Source organism: Anabrus simplex, chromosome 1 (assembly GCF_040414725.1).
Source record: "Anabrus simplex isolate iqAnaSimp1 chromosome 1, ASM4041472v1, whole genome shotgun sequence".
In the NCBI taxonomy this organism is placed as follows: Eukaryota; Metazoa; Arthropoda; class Insecta; order Orthoptera; family Tettigoniidae; genus Anabrus; species Anabrus simplex.
The window spans coordinates 1,599,065,496-1,599,081,091 of record NC_090265.1 but is presented as its reverse complement, the minus strand read 5'-3'; the positions used below and the strand labels follow the sequence as shown (position 1 = coordinate 1,599,081,091).

The 15,596-nt window shown below is 40.2% G+C and overlaps 1 protein-coding gene across 1 annotated transcript in view; it reads right to left on the bottom strand.

The window, feature by feature from the left end:
• LOC136881098 (sodium-coupled monocarboxylate transporter 2) overlaps nt 1-15,596 on the bottom strand; it is a 286,910-nt gene that overhangs the window by 203,835 nt on the left and 67,479 nt on the right. The gene's annotated exons all lie outside the window — the stretch shown is intronic.

Below are 15,596 nucleotides of genomic sequence, written 5' to 3'. Positions count from 1 at the left end.
TGAAATGCCATGCCAGTACTGGCGGCAACGTTTTCAAACAATGCTTAGTACATAGTCAATAAATGACTATAGACGTTTCTATTATTAAATTCGATGTTAGGCCCCTTTAAACAACAAGCATCATCATCACATCATCGAAGGTCATCGGCCCCGCTCACCGAAGTACCACATTTACTGTTACAATATAGTGATTTCAAGTTTTAAATTAAAGTGCGAGGTAGCTAAGGAAGAATGGCTGAAGGAGAAGTGCAAGGATGTCGAAGGCTGTATGGTCCTGAGAAAGGTAGATGCTGCATACAGGAAAATCAAGGAAACCTTTGGAGAAAGGAAATCTAGTTGTATGAATATTAAGAGCTCAGATGGAAAGCCACTTCTAGGGAAAGAAGACAAAGCAGAAAGATGGCAGGAGCATATCCAACAGTTGTATCAAGGTAAAGATGTAGATAATTTGGTTCTGGAACATGAAGAGGCTGTTGATGCTGATGAAAAGGGAGACCCAAGTTTGAGGTCAGAGTTTGACAGAGCTGTGAGTGACCTCAATAGGAACAAGGCACCTGGAATTGATGACATTCCCTCTGAATTACTGACTGCCTTAGGAGAAACCAGCATGGCAAGGTTATTTCATTCAGTGTGCAAGATGTATGAGACAGGAGAAGTCCCATCCGATTTTCGACAGAATGTTGTTATACCTATTCCCAAGAAAGCCGGTGCTGACAGATGTGAAAACTACCGCACCATTAGTTTAGTATCTCATGCCTGCAAAATTTTAACACGTATTATTTACAGAAGAATGGAAAAACAAGTTGAAGCTGAGTTGGGAGAAGATCAATTTGGCTTCAGAAGAAATGTAGGAACACGTGAAGCAATCCTGACTTTACGTCTGATCTTAGAGGATCGAGTCAAGAAGAACAAGCCCACGTACATGGCATTCGTAGATGTAGAAAAGGCATTCGAATATGTTGATTGGACCAAGCTATTTACGATTCTGAAGATGATAGGGATCAGATACCGAGAACGAAGAATTATCTACAATCTGTATAAAAATCAGTCTGCAGTGATAAGAATCGAGGGCTTTGGAAAAGAAGCAGCAATCCAGAAAGGAGTGAGGCAAGGCTGCAGTTTGTCCCCTCTCCTTTTCAATGTGTACATAGAACAGGCAGTAAAGGAAATCAAAGAGGAATTTGGAAAGGGAATCACAGTCCAAGGAGAGGAAATCAAAACCTTGAGATTTGCCGATGATATTGTTATTTTATCTGAGGCTACAGAAGATCTCGAGAAGTTGCTGAATGGTATGGATGAAGTCTTGGGTAAGGAGTACCAGATGAAAATAAATAAGTCCAAAACAAAAGTAATGGAGTGCAGTCGAATGAAGGCAGGTGATGTAGGAAACATTAGATTAGGAAATGGTCTTAAAGGAAGCAGATGAATATTGTTACTTGGGTAGTAAAATAACTAACGATGGCAGAAGTAAGGAGGAGATAAAATGCAGACTAGCACAAGCAAGGAAGAGCTTTCTTAAGAAAAGAAATTTGCTCACTTCAAGCATTGATATCGAAATCTGGAAGATGTTTTTGAAGACTTTCCTGTGGAGCGTGGCATTGTGTGGAAGTGTAATATGGACGATAACTAGCTCAGAAAGAAAGAGAATAGAAGCTTTTGAAATGTGGTGTTACAGAAGAATGTTGAAGGTGAGATGGATAGATCGAATCACGAATGCGAATTGGTGAGAGGAGATCGATTTGGCTAAATTTGACGAGAAGAAGAGATAGAATGATAGGACACATATAAAGACACCCAGGACTTGCTCAGTTGGTGTTTGATGGAAGTGTAGGTAGTAAGAACGGTAGGGGTAGACCAAGGTTTGAATATAACAAGCAGATTAGAGCAGATGTAGGATGCAACAGTTACGTAGAAATGAAAAGGTTAGCACAGGATAGGGTGGCATGGAGGGCTGCATAAAACCAGTCTATGGACTGATGACTCAAGCACATTATTATTATTATTATTATTATTATTATTATTATTATTATTATTATTATTATTATTATTATTATTATTGTACCGGGTGGTACACCTCCACGCCGCTAATTCAAACCTTGCGCCAGTTGAAACTCCTCTACTGGAGGAAGTCTGAACTTTATCTACTGTGTTAATTCTCAAGTTTCTCAGAAGATGTCCCTATTTGTAAATTTTGAAGTTTCTGAACTGGGTCGTTTTCGATGTATTTTTGTTTTGCCTGTAGTGAGAAGTGTGAACATTCTCTTCTAGAGGACACTACTGAAGAACTACGGGAAGGGGGGGGGGGGCAAGATGGGGACACGGGGCAAGACGGGGTGGAGGTTTCCTTGTCTCCATGGTGCTGCCACTGGCCTGAAAATGGAAATAGCTTGAAGGGCAGATGAAAGTTACACAGTTTGTACGACTTCTAGTCAGTGTGAGCTGTCTGGATGCTTGTAGTGGCCTTTTTACTGTTTCTCACCCCTGTGATCTTATACATATGTATCCTTTGGACTTTGATGAGGTAAGCTGGAATTGCAATACATTTGTTCTTGAACAATATTCATTAGACTGTACCTTAATGTATATATATTGAGCTTGTGGAGGTAATTCATAAATAAATGAAGATATTTTTATTCCGTTAGTCTCAGTATAACATTTGGGGCAAGATGGGGACGTCTCCGTCTTGCCCCAGTCCCCATCTTGCCCCAGTCCTAATTTTGCTCTTTAGGATAAATAGTATTTCCCCTATAGGTACTTATATAATTTCTAGTCATATTTCATTTTTATAAATTATGCCCCCTGTTATAGGCCAAGGGGCCAAATACTGAGTGCAAAGGGTAGTGGATTTCTCAGTCAGTCATTACCGACAGCAGTGGCTACGCTGGCTAAAGCGCAGCGATAGGTCATGGGGCCAAGCTCTCTGCTGACTCGGTAGACGCGTGGGTTCTCACCGTCGGCCGTCCTTGAAATGGTTTTCCATGTTTTCCCATTTTCAACACCAGTCAAATGCTGGGACGGTACCTTCTGACAGTCCACAGCCACTTCCTTCGACACCCTTGTCCAGTTTCATTCATCTTCATCCATTCCATCTCTCATTCCGACGTGCAGGTCACCCTCGGGAGTCGACTTTAAAGACCTGCACACGGCCTCTCAGGAGGTCACACGAAAAAATCGGTCATTTAAAAATCCATACATTTTTACCATAAAAATGAATTTAAATTATATTCTAGCTCATTATGCCATCTACGAGCCTTATAATGGTTTATTATGGTGTAATACTTTACGTTGATATTAGCAATTCAAGGTTATGGGAATAGATCCAAATTTTAGTATAATTTTTACTGAAAAATGCAAGTTTCCAGGCCAGTGGCAGCACCATAGAGACAAAGAAACCTGCACCCCGTCTTGCCCCATATGTGGGGCAAGACGGGGCATTGGTAGTATGCACGATTTTTTGCGTGTGGAGTTTTTGTGTTTAACTTTTCAAAAACTATTTTAGTGCACTATGAGAAACAGATAGTGACGCAACAAAATGGAACTATTTATGAATATATTATCAACATATATAACGCACCTGAACTACTTTTTCCTTAGCGTCCCCATCTTGCTCCCCCCCCCCCTTCCCCTACAATTATGCACCCTAGTGCGAAGTGAAAGAACTGTGTTTTTGGAGAAATTTTGAATTCATAAGTTTGTTCTTTGTTAAATTTCTTTCAGTTATTGTTTAAGTTGGCAATATTAACCCTTTCTTTCCGCCAGTTTTGAATTCGACCAATAAGGAATTTCTGTAATTAATTTTCCACCAATAATGTGTTTCTTCTTCATCTAGTGTAGGGGTTTTCGTTATTAGCCAATAAAGTGATTGTGGGCGGGTGTCCTCATTCCTGTCCTCCTTTCCACGAGGGTATATAAACTGCTGATTTTCGGGTCTGCGCGCCACTTCAGTAACATCTATCAGTGTGTAAAGTACGTAGCAGGGGGCGGGAAGCGCCTCTTTCTTCGGGCAGCAGTTCAACTACCAGGTAATGGCCGTTTAATAACTTCTTTTCTTGCTAGCTCAGCAGTTTAACTCTCGGGGCAGGTCCGAAGCCTTTACCATGTAACTTTCCTCTAAAATGTAAAGACACTTGGTATCAATTCTATCTTTTTAAACTACATATTGGGATAGAGAGTGCTTAACCCTCTCGAGCTCCCACTCATATTGCGTTGAGGTGAACTTATTTTCACAACCGTTTCTTCCTTAACGTAATGTAAATTGTCTCCTTCTATAAGTCACCTCTTTAGTATGGGATTAGCCCTTGCATTAGAGGCCTAGCGCCAAGTAGGTTTTAAATTAAGTGTAGTAGGAGTGCAAGAACGCCTCCTCTCAAGTTGGTATTTTGGAGGCCATGTAATTGACCTGTTTCTTTACTTAATAGGCCTCAGTAGGTTGGGTAATTTTACCCCTGTTTTCATGTACTTGGAGGACAGCTTGAAAGTAGAATTTGGTGTGGCCTTTGATAGGCTTGAACTTAAGAGCGGGTTGCTCTTTCTTAAAATTTGTTTCTGCGTGCCTCGAGGAGGCTTTACCGTGTAATTGGGAGCAAGAGCTCCTGGGCATGATTGGGGTCTTCTGCCCCTTTGTTGAATCTTGTATATAGTAAAGTTGGGCTCATTGCTCAAGAATTATGTGTCTGGCTCTCGGAGCCCAAATCCTGTAACACTTGAATTGTACATTTTCGATTGGTTGCTTTGCTACTCTGTACCTGCCACTCTTGTTATTTCTTGATTTTGCAAAGAAAATATAACCTTGTTAAATTAACTTTAATTTCGTATTTTGAGACCTGTTCACCCCAGCACCTTCTTTCACCTCTGCACATCCACAAAATTCATTAACAATTATTATTATTATTATTATTATTATTATTATTATTATTATTATTATTATTATTATTATTATTTCTCACTCCCCCTCGCTCCCGTCCCGAAGGGGACTGAAATAGGACTTTAAAATCCGGAGTGTCACTATTTATCTCAGCGACCCCGAAAACTATGAATTCAACACTATTATTTTTGTAACTCGTCCCCCAAGGCCCCCCCCCCCACTTTAAGGGTGCTTGTGGTGTCTTTCCCCCACGAGGTTTGTTTCCTGATACTAAGTCATAAGTGTACCAAGTTGGGTTGAATTCGCTCGAGTGGTATAGGAGGAGATGCAATACATACATACCTACACACCCACCTATCTATATATATAAAATAACTTGTCCTGACTGACTGACTGACTGACTGACTGACTGACTGACTGACTGACTGACTGACTGACTGATTCATCATCGCAGAGCCAAAACTACTGGACGTAAAGGAATGAAATTTTGGGGATATATTCATATTAAGATGTAGGTGCTCGCTAAGAGAGGATTTTTAGATATTCCTTCGCTAAGGGGGTGAAAAGGGGGGTGAAATTTTAAAATGAGTGTGTCTATATCTTGAAAGTTTAAAAGTTTACAGATGTAAAAATTGGTGTTTAGAATCTTCTTTAAAAATAAGGAAACACGTATTTTTTTGTTTTCAGAAAATCCCAATAGAAGGGGTGAAAAGGGGTGAAAATGGGGAAAATGGGTTGAATGCCCTTAATCAGGATACCAGTACTTATATCTGAGAAACGGAAGATATTACAGACCTGAAAATTGGTACTTTTGATCTCTTTTAAAAATAAAGAAACACGTACTTTTTTGTTTTTGGAAAATCCAATTAATGGGAGGGTGAAAAGGGGGTGATTTTTTAAAATGAGTGTATCTATATCTCAAAACTGTTACAGTTTATAGATGTAAAAATTGGTATTTAGAATCTCCTTTAAAAATAAAGAAACACGTATTCTTTTGTTTTCGGAAAATCCCATTAGGAAGGGTGTAAACGGGTGAATAATGGGTTGAATGCCTTTAATGAGGCTACTTATATTTCAGAACCTGAAGATATTACAGACCTGAAAATTGGTATTTGGGATCTACTTTAAATGTAAAGAAACACGTATTTTTCGTTTTTGGAAAATCCAAATATTGAGGGGTGAAAAGGGGGGTGAATTTTTTAAAATTAATGTGTCTACATCTTAAAACTTTAAAATTTACAGATGTAAAAATTGGTAGTTAGAATCTCCTCTAAAAATAATTGAACACGTATTTTTTTGTTTCCTGTAAATCCCAATAGGAGGGGTGTAAAAGGGGTGAAAAAGGGGTTGAATGCCTTTAATGAGGATACATATATCTCAGAAACGGAAGATATTACAGAACTGAAAATTTGTATATGGGATCTCCTTTAAAAATAAATTAACACGTATTTTTTTAATTTTTGGAAAATCTTATTAATGGCGGTTAAACAGAAGTGACAAATTGGGGTGAATTTTTTGAAAGATTATCTTAGAAACGTAAAATGTTACAGACGTAAAAAGTGGGTGTTTGGAATCTCCTGTAAATGAAAAGAAACATAGGTGATTTGTTTTTGGAAACTCCACTTAAGGGGAACCCAAAAGGGGTGAAATTTTAAAATGAGAATTTTTACAGTATATCTAAAAAAACTTAACGTGTTACAGAAGTGAAAAATGGTATTTTTATCTCTATTAAACATAAAGAAACGTGTATTTTTAATTTTCGGAAATACCACTTGGGTGGAGGGGAGGTGAAAGTGACTGAAAATGGTGTAATGGTGTTGAATTCTTTTAATTAGGCTACTGATATCTTAAAAATGAAGATGTTACAGACGTGAAATTTGATATTTGCAACCTGCTTTAAAAGTAAAGAAACACGTATTCTCGGAAAATCCATTGAAGCGAGGGGAGGGGGGTGAAAGAATTGAAAAATTAATTGACTTTAATTGTATGAGAATATATACATCTAATAAAAACTAAAGTTGTTACAGACGTGAAAATTCGTATTTGGATCTCCATTAAAAACAAAGAAAAACGCGTTTTGGGGGGGAAACCATCTTGGGGGGCGGGAGTGTAAAGGAGTTGAATTCCTTTCATGAGGACACATAAATCAAAAAGTGAAGAAGTCGTGATAATTGGTATTTAGAAGATCCTTCACTATTAAAGAAACAAGTATTTTTTGCGGGAAAATTCATTTGGGGGGGGGGGAGTAGTTTGAAATGAAGTGACAAAAGTAAATTATATTTATGGGGATACTTATATCCCAAAACTGAAGGTAATAGACGTGAACATTGGTGTTTGGAATCTCCCTTAAACATAAAGAAACACGCCTTCTTTTAATTTTTTTTTTGGGGGGGGGGTTGGCAGTAAAAACTAACGGCGGTGGGGTGTAAAAGGAGGTGAGACCAATTGATTTTACTGTTATTAATGTACTTATAAGGATCCTCCGTTGCTCAGGCGGCAGCGCGCCGGCCTCTCACAGCTGGGTTCCGTGGTTCAAATCCCGGTCCCTCCATGTGACATTCGTGCTGGACAAAACGGAGGCGGGACAGGTTTTTCTCCGGATACTCCGGTTTTCCCTGTCATCATTCATCCCAGCAACACATAATAGTAATAATAATAATAAGAATAACATTAATAATAATAATAATAATAATAATAATAATAATAATCCAGATTAAAAATGATTATAGGAAAATACGGTATGGCAAAGATTTACGGACCCAACTGACCGGGAAGAATACCTGAGCCTAGCCCGGGAAGTACGCAATCGATTGCTGGAAAGGAAGATTGAAAAATGGGAGGAAACGTGCCGTATTCTAATAGAAAACGAGTCAGATCGGGAATTTTGGTGGATTCTCGCTGAAAACGTGTCAGATCGCGAATTTTGGCGGATTATATATCTAAAACTATAAGCATTCAATTATAAATTTCAGTATAATACCGTAGCGAAGCACGGGTACCTTGCTAGTAGACCTATATATTACATAGACTCGCCTTTGCTCGTTGGGAACCTCCAGTTGCTCTTCGTTAGGAGGGGGGTGATAACTCTTGTCATTCCATTGTTGATATTCTATATTTTTAACAGTTTCTTAAATATTTTACACGTCTAATACACAGCTACATTCTTCAAAATCGGCAGACGTATCAATGTTGGTACTATGACATGAAAGTACATCTCGATCACGGCATGTTGGATTGCTATTTCAAAATAATGGGCATAAGAATGAACCTCCTATCAAGAAAGGTACTTTGTAAGTCAATGCGGCGTGTTTTCATCCTCCTATATACAGCAAATATTACCCTCATCCGTTGCCTACGAGATATACAAGGCCGGGAAGTCTGCGCTAGTTCTGAGCATAAAAACCGTCCCCAACCAGGTTCGCAGTACCGCCGCCAGATGTCTCGACATCGTGTTATACTTTGCATGTGCTGTAGTGTAGAAAAGTGTTTTTAATACGTTTACTTATAGATTTCACTTACTGTTAGTGTTCAAATGAACTCCAAGTGAATTTCAATCAATCAATCAATCAATCAATACTGATCTGCATTTAGGGCAGTCGCCCAGGTGGCAGATTCCCTATCTGTTGCTTTCCTAGCCTTTTCCGAAATGATTTCAAAGAAATTGGAAATTTATTGAACATCTCCCTTGGTAAGTTATTCCAATCCCTAACTCCCCTTCCTATAAATGAATATTTGCCCCAGTTTGTCCTCTTCAATTCCAACTTTATCTTCATATTGTGATCTTTCCTACTTTTATAGACGCCATTCAAACCTATTCGTCTACTAATGTCATTCCACGCCATCTCTCCGCTGACAGCTCGGAACATACCACTTAGTCGAGCAGCTCTTCTTCTTTCTCTCAATTCTTCCCAACCCAAACATTGCAACATTTTTGTAACGCTACTCTTTTGTCGGAAATCACCCAGAACAAATCGAGCTGCTTTTCTTTGGATTTTTTCCAGTTCTTGAATCAGGTAATCCTGGTGAGGGTCCCATACACTGGAACCATACTCTAGTTGGGGTCTTACCAGAGACTTATATGCACTCTCCTTTACATCCTTACTACAACCCCTAAACACCCTCATAACCATGTGCAGAGATCGGTACCCTTTATTTACAATCCCATTTATGTGATTACCCCAGTGAAGATCTTTCCTTATATTAACACCTAAATACTTACAATGATCCCCAAAAGGAACTTTCACCCCATCAACGCAGTAATTAAAACTGAGAGGACTTTTCCTATTTGTAAAACTCACAACCTGACTTTTAGCCCCGTTTATCAACATACCATTGCCTGCTGTCCATCTCACAATATTTTCGAGGTCACGTTGCAGTTGCTCACAATCTTGTAACTTATTTATCACTCTATAGAGAATAACATCATCCGCAAAAAGCCTTACCTCCGATTCCACTCCTTTACTCATATCATTTATATATATAAGAAAACATAAAGGTCCGATAACACTGCCCTGAGGAACTCCCCTCTCAACTATTACAGGGCCAGACAAAGCTTCACCTACTCTAACTCTCTGAGATCTATTTTCTAGAAATATAGCAACCCATTCAGTCACTCTTTTGTCTAGTCCAATTGCACTCATTTTTGCCAGTAGTCTCCCATGATCCACCCTATCAAATGCTTTAGACATGTCAATCGCGATACAGTCCATTTGACCTCCAGAATCCAAGATATCTGCTATATCTTGCTGGAATCCTACAAGTTGAGCTTCAGTGGAATAACCTTTCCTAAAACCGAATTGCCTTCTATCGAACCAGTTATTAATTTCACAAACATGTCTAATATAATCAGAAAGAATGCCTTCCCAAAGCTTACATACAATGCATGTCAAACTTACTGGCCTGTAATTTTCAGCTTTATGTCTATCACCCTTTCCTTTATACACAGGGGCTACTATAGCAACTCTCCATTCATCTGGTATAGCTCCTTCAGCCAAACAATAATCAAATAAGTACTTCAGATATGGTACTATATCCCAACCCATTGTCTTTAGTATATCCCCAGAAATCTGATCAATTCCAGCCGCTTTTCTAGTTTTCAACTTTTGTATCTTATTGTAAATGTCATTGTTATCATACGTAAATTTTATTACTTCTTTGGCCTTAGTCTCTTCCTCTATCTCGACATTATCCTTGTAACCAACAATCTTTACATACTGCTGACTGAATACTTCTGCCTTTTGAAGATCCTCACATACACACTCCCCTTGTTCATTAATTATTCCTGGAATGTCCTTCTTGGAACCTGTTTCTGCCTTAAAATACCTATACGTACCCTTCCATTTTTCACTAAAATTTGTATGACTGCCAATTATGCTTGCCATCATGTTATCCTTAGCTGCCTTCTTTGCTAGATTCAATTTTCTAGTAAGTTCCTTCAATTTCTCCTTACTTCCACAGCCATTTCTAACTCTATTTCTTTCCAGTCTGCACCTCCTTCTTAGTCTCTTTATTTCTCTATTATAATAAGGTGGGTCTTTACCATTCCTTACCACCCTTAAAGGTACAAACCTGTTTTCGCATTCCTCAACAATTTCTTTAAACCCATCCCAGAGTCTGTTTACATTTTTATTTACCGTTTTCCACCGATCATAGTTACTTTTTAGAAACTGCCTCATACCTGCTTTATCAGCCATATGGTACTGCCTAACAGTCCTACTTTTAAGACCTTCCTTTCTATCACATTTATTTTGAACTACCACAAAAACAGCTTCATGATCACTAATACCATCTATTACTTCAGTTTCCCTATAGAGCTCATCTGGTTTTATCAGCACCACATCCAAAATATTTTTCCCTCTGGTTGGTTCCATCACTTTCTGAATCAGCTGTCCTTCCCATATACATTATAAAATATGGTATATCCATTCGTCAAAAAAAAAAAAAATAATAAAAGAGAACAATTGGAGTTTTCAATAATTTCCAGCCGATCCAGTTTTGAAGGAGAAGTGGATAATTGCTACATCCGGATAGAGTGGGTGGGGGGGGGGGATATTAGGTTCGTTTTGGTCGCCTGGGACGTCATCCAGAGTCTGTAATTTACATTCTAAATATTGATACTTCAGTTTATGGGTTACAGATTCATTAGATCACTTCGCTGCCTCCGGTTACCGCATCAAAAGACACTTAAGAATTAGGCCTATATTGGCTTTTCGAATGGAAAAAACTAGAATGATATCCCTGATTAAAGATCCCCTGTGGGTGGGGGCGGTAGAATAACACCCACGGTATCCCCATCCTGTCGTAAGAGGCGACTAAAAGGAGCCTCAGGGGCTCTGAACTTTGGAGCGTAGATTAGCGACCATGGGGCCATTAGCTGAGTTCTGGCATTGCTTCCACTTACTTGTGCTAGGCTCCTCACTTTCATCTATCCTATCCGACTTCTCTTGGTCAACTCTTGTTTTTTCCGACCCCGACGGTATTAGGTTCCCCAGGCCTAGGGAGTCTTTCATTTTCACGAGGCCCTTGTCTTCCTTTGGTCGATATCTTCATTTTTTGAATTGTCGGATCCGTTCATTTTTTCCCCTCAGATTAGAGTTATATAGAGGACGGTTGCCTAGTTGTACTTCCTCTTAAAACAATAATCACTACCACTCATTAAAGAAAACCTCCATTACGAAGACATGAATATGACGTGCGTGGAGGAAACGTTAGGATCCCTTATCATAGATGAAATGGTTATCAAGTCCTGAGTACACTATAATCGTGATCCTGATCAGCAACAGTTCTGGAAATAGGACTACTTGACGAAAGGCTCGAAGGTAAGGTAACTAATCAATTCTGGCGATTATTGTATTTTCTTTCAGATGTACTGTTTTTAATAGGCCTAAAATATTTGAAAGTTTTTTTTTTTTTTGCTATTGGTTTTACGTCGCTGAACGGCTGACATTCGAATCCACTATCTACCGGATGCAAGCTCATAGCTGCGCGCTCCTAACCGCACGGCCAACTCCCCCGCTAGTTTTATATTATCTTAGATACTATTGATGTTAAGAATGACACCATACCTTTTTAGAAAAACCTGTCACTCTGGAGTTGTCTTCCTTGGCCATGATATGTGGTTATCTTGTCGGAGTCGCGGAAGAAAAATTCCAAGTGTGAATCATGCTTGGGACAGATATCCTCGGCCACTACTGAAAGTTCATTAATGTGCCTCATTAGGATGAAAGATCGTGGAGCATTACGCTACCCCTCAAAAAAACTTGTTTACTCCCTGCAAAATATGTTGAATTTTACGCGTCACTCATTACGTTATCTGGGAAATATGAATTTAATTTTAAAAACTTAACGTTTTTGTTGTTCCAAAGTTCATTGAGGCATCCAAATGTGACGAGTGTAATTAGAGAGTACTGACTGCAACTCTCATTACAAAACTTTTAAAACCAATACTCGACAATGAAGCTCATACAATTACAGATGCTCATGACTTGGAAAAGAACTTCAGGACAAAGCCTTTAAGTTGGAAGATCTTAAAAATGTGAGTGATACGAGCAGTGATCATGGTAAGTCATTTTTAATGTATTATTTTATTATTTATTGCAATTGACTTCGCCTAAAATAATTCCCATGTGATTTACTTTATATCCAATCACTCGAAATCACATTTAGGTGGTCCTAACTTCATTATTTGTAGATTTTTACGTCTTTAAAAACCAACAGGTACTATTAGTTTAATGTATTTCGCGCGAGCAGCATAGCACGATGTCGAGACCTCTAGCGGACGTTCGTAAAACTACTTGCGATCCGCATTTCTATCGGTCCACTTCCCGGCCTTGTATATCTCGTAGACAACGCCTCATCACGACGCGCAGGTCGTCTACGGGAGTCAAATCACAAGGCCTGGACGTGGCAAACCGAACATGTCCTCGGGCACTCCCGGCACTGAGAACCAACCATACGCCATTTCATTTAGCGGACTACCATGGTATAGCGTGAGCTGCTGTCGCCTAGGGACAATCTGTCCGTCAAGTCGATCCAATCTTGATGCGGCTTTGGAATTTAATAAAATTACATAAAATTACTCATAATAATAAAATTACCTTACCGATTTCGTTCAAACCACTTCATAATCCGTTCAGATGTAATAAGAACAAATTGTGAAAATTTCAGCGAAATCAGTCCAGTAGTTTTTGTGTCTATTAACGTCAAATATACAAACATCCAATTTTATATACAGGGTTATTCACCTAACATGTTACACACAAATAACTTCTAAACGATTAAAGAGATCGGCATTCTGTTTTCATATTCGTAAATGGTACCCATGGTCTTGCAAAACAATGCGCCACTTAGTGTTAAGAGGTGATTAATAACCGAGATATTGATACTAACTCCATATTTTTAAATGGAACGGCACAAATTCATACTAAAAGTTCACCTACGTGCAAGTTCAAATATGTAAGTATTTTAAAAATCGAACAAGTACTTTTTGAGATATAAATAAGAACAGCATGCGCGGTTTTGCATGCCGCATCAGACGGCGTGAAGTCGGGCAAGCACATATTGACGCGCAAGCAGTTTCCTGGGAGTGCGTTCAGCCACAGAATGGATACCAGGCATGTAAGCACCTCGTACACATGTGATGGGTTTGTAAAGCGTGTATGACAAGCGAAGTCATGACAGGACACGGAGGGTTGATGTGTTTAAAAGGAATAAAGTAAGTACTTTGCCTTGAAAGGAACATAACGAAAGCTATAATTGTCACTGGTTTTAGTGTACAGTACATACTACTGTATCAGTTGAGAAATAAGCATAACACAAAACACCGGAAGAGCTCCTTCCAGAAAAGCAAATGAATAATGTCCGAGGTGGACTTCATTGGAAATGATCCTAAGGGCGTAGGAATGGGAACATAACAACGTCTCGTCAGTGTAACTGTTATGAGGCGGGCATTTTGGCATTTTGTATGTAGAGACCGTGTTGGCAACGAGTTCAGTACTTTATGTGGCAAAGCCGTTCGTGGGCAATCGTTGATTGGCTAGAGGCTGAATTATCACAGCAATAAAGATACGAGGTGGGTGATGTTTGAATACGTGCGTCTCAGTAAAAAATGAAATGGCGTACGGCTTTTGGTGCCGGGAGTGTCCGAGGACAAGTTCGGCTCGCCAGGTGCAGGGCTTTTGATTTGATTTGACGCCCTAGGTGACCTGCGCGTGGTGATGAGGATGAAATGATGACGAAGACGACACATACACCCAGACCCCGTGCCAGCGAAATTAACCAATTATGGTTAAAATTCCCGACCCTTCCGGGAATCGAACCCGGGACTCCTGTGATCAAAGGCCAGCACACTAACCATTTAGTCATGGAGCCGGACTGCGTCTCAGTGATCCGCATACGCATTGTGTCTATTTAATTATGTGCTCGAAATATTGACCATCAACGGCAATGCACATTTGCAGTCGTGTCGCGAGGGATGATATCACAGACCGAAGAGTTTCCCTCGACATTTCAGCACGTTGCGATGATATGTCGCTTGAGATCCTGTGGTGTTGCTGGAGCTTACGCGTAGACTATGTCCGTGCACGTACCCCTGAGGAAAAAGTCCAGCGGTGACAAATCAAGTGACCGTGCTGGCCACCTGATGGGGCCTCCACGTCCGATCAATCGACCGGGGAATATCTCTTTTAAGACTTGCTGACCACAAGTGAATAGTGGGCAGAAGAACCGTCGTGCTGGAACCACATATCCTGTCGTATGTTAAGGGGTACGTTTTCCTGGAGAACAGGGCGGACAAGACCTTCCCCTCCTACGCCCTCTAATAGCAGCCACACTACCTTATCTTACTATTTCCATTTGTTTGCAGGACGTGTGCCATTCACACTGCAATTGCATGACAAAATCCACATTTTCAAACACTAAGTCTACTCCAGAACAGTAATGCTTATACGGTCGCACTTTTAGTAATGCATCTTATTGTTCGGGCTCCTCTCCAGACGTACGTGATTAAGACACTTGAAGGGTTACAGAGAATAGTTGTTGTTATTTCATTTCCGGGGCTTGGACATCGTGGTCGTGTAGCCCCATGTGCTTGAGGGTGTGTGTGTGTGTACTGTATGTGTGTTAGAATGTGTCTGATAACCTGTGTTATTGTGGTGTCTGTAGTAGTATACTGTATTTGTAATTCAGGTGAAGAATTGGGACGGAGACGGCCGTTGTAGTAAGTAAGGAACCATCCCGACATTTGCCTGGAGTAGCGGTGGGAAACCACAGAAACACTTCCAGGATAGGTGAGATGGGTACCGAACCCACCTCTTCGCCGTTTTTGCCTCACGGAGCTGAGTGTACCCAGTTCCAGCCCTCCAACCAGAATTAAATGGTTTATCAGAGCCGGGAATTTAACCCGGACCACCGCGGCGACAGCTACGAATGCTAGCCGCTACACGTGATTAAAAAGCTCGACAGACTGTTCTGCATTCGGGAGAGCGCAGGTTCGAGTCCTGCCTCGCTCAACATGAAAGTGATTTGCATGGAGTCCCATGTTCAACACCAGGCCAATACCGGATAGGTACATTTGGGATAGGCCACGGCCGACGTCCTTTCCAAATCCTTCCCATTCCCATCCGTAGGGAAAGACGCTAAACTGAGCGCAGCCTATTACACCAGTATATAATTTCGTGTGGCTATTACTAGTCGAGCGCAGCCCTTGTAAGGCAGACCCTCCGATGAGGGTGGG